The 2,062-nt window shown below is 34.5% G+C and overlaps 1 long non-coding RNA gene across 1 annotated transcript; it reads left to right on the top strand.

Moving 5' to 3' along the window:
• Positions 1–125: 125 nt before the first annotated feature.
• On the top strand, positions 126–1,299 carry LOC106868469 (uncharacterized). The gene is made up of 2 exons (XR_001409300.2): positions 126–311; positions 1,036–1,299. It is a non-coding gene; the product is annotated as an uncharacterized LOC106868469 (long non-coding RNA).
• The last annotated feature ends 763 nt before the right edge of the window (positions 1,300–2,062 follow it).

The following is a 2,062-nucleotide window of genomic DNA, read 5'->3' as shown; positions in this document are numbered from 1 at the left end:
AGTATTCTTTCAACTCTCGTACATATTGTAACGGTAGCAAAGCAGCTTCTTATAAACAGAACCATGCCGGCGCCTATAACTTGCTGTAACATTTTAACTAATTCCTTTCATTTTTGCAGGTCACCTTCGACGTTCACCAAAAACGTGACTTAATCGATATCTTCGATAAAATCAATGACACACTTCGTCGTATTGTCGGCCGCCTTCACGGAAAGTTCCATGATTTGCATGATTTCTTGCACCAAGCTATTTCCCATGGAAAAGACAAGCTGAAACCTCACATAGAAAATATCAAAACTTTGGCAAAGACTGTAAGTGATCGTTTTTTGAAACATGGAAGTTTTACAAATGTATTGAAAATCTATTTTGTAATAATGTTTTCGTCGGACACTTTTCTCTTTATTTGTATAGCCAACTCTCTCAATGAAATGAAATAAAAATTAAATCAGAGATTGTGCACTACGTGAAGCCATTTCTTTCTCTACAATGATCGTACAACTTGGTTAAAATTGCGAGTAATATTTAACTAGTGTCAATGGAAGTGGATAATGGCCATCTTTATTAATTTGTTTGGGTCTAAATAAGAATGAAATTTGATTATAATTTACATATTTCAAATTTGCGTCTAATTTTCGTACTGTGATGTCAAATAGAAGAATCTATCATATAGATGTGAATTTCGAATTATATATTCTCCTAACCCCAGTTTGGGAATGATGAAATAACTCCCAGTTATAAGTTTCTAAAGATTTGATAAGATATACTGCTGATACTTAGACATTGTTTTGTCAAAAGCAAACAAGAAGGTTCAATGGTAACGCTGATTAACTGCTATTCGTTTACTGAAACGGGGCTAACAATCAAATGACAAATTCCAGGTCAGATCGCGAGTTAAAATATTTGCTTTTATCTTAAATGACCTCCTCCGATGGAATTGACCGTCAGAAAAGCAGGAGTGGAAGTAATATCTTGTTTGAGATTAACTTTAACAACTGTGAAAATACTTGTGAAATTGCATATTGTTTATACTTTCAGTTTATTGCCCACATCAACGACGTCAACGCTAGAGTTGCTAAGCAAGCTTTGGAATTCTTCAAACCTTGGGCAGCTTTATTGGGTTCCACCTGGACTACATTGGTCAATGATATCCACAAACGCCTGGAGCATTTGAAACCAACAAGCACGCCTATATTCTAAGTAGAAATGTTAAATCATATACACATAAACATGTATGTTAGTATATGTATTTATTACTGAAAATATATTTGGAATATCTGCCGAATAAATATCTAAACAGAATCCTGATGTTGTTTTCATTCTTGTTTCTATATATATATAAATACATATATACACGCACATACACCACACACGCGCTCGGACGCACACACGCACACGTACACACACACACACACACACACACACACACACTCACATACACACACATACACACACACATACACACACACATACACACGCACACACACACAAACATAGAAATAAATTTCCAAATTAGTTTGATAGGGATATATAATCCTAGCGGCTACCGCACTCACTTTCACCACTCAAAAATTCTGGTGCGAAATTGAAAAGACGTGATTGACAGCAGAATAAAACTGGATATATAAATCTCTGTTCTCCATATTATTAATATCTATATATAACCGCAATTATGTGGATAAACAGCTTAAATATTAAAGCTTGGGTTTGATATACAAAATATGCATATATGAATAAATGCAAAACGCGAGGAAGGAAAGACTGAAGACTTCCAGACGATGAATATCTAGGTATAAATATGTAGATATTTATATTAATATATCAGACTTACACAGAGTACAAGCGACAGAAAAAATTAAAACGGAGGAATTAAAAAGATGTTATAATTCGAAAAGCTCACGGAATTGGTTCTGCGAAAAGCCATCGTAGTCAAACTATAGATTGTATCATTTGAGTTCTACAAAGTGTCTACTCTACTGAAAATCTCTGGATTCCATCACACACATGCATACATATAGATTCCCCCCCCCCACCACACACACATATATAAATACACACATATATT

This window comes from Octopus bimaculoides, chromosome 20 (genome assembly GCF_001194135.2).
Source record: "Octopus bimaculoides isolate UCB-OBI-ISO-001 chromosome 20, ASM119413v2, whole genome shotgun sequence".
Classification (NCBI taxonomy): domain Eukaryota; kingdom Metazoa; phylum Mollusca; class Cephalopoda; order Octopoda; family Octopodidae; genus Octopus; species Octopus bimaculoides.
The sequence above is the reverse complement of the archived record's forward strand: the minus strand, read 5'-3'. Positions and strand labels throughout refer to the sequence as shown.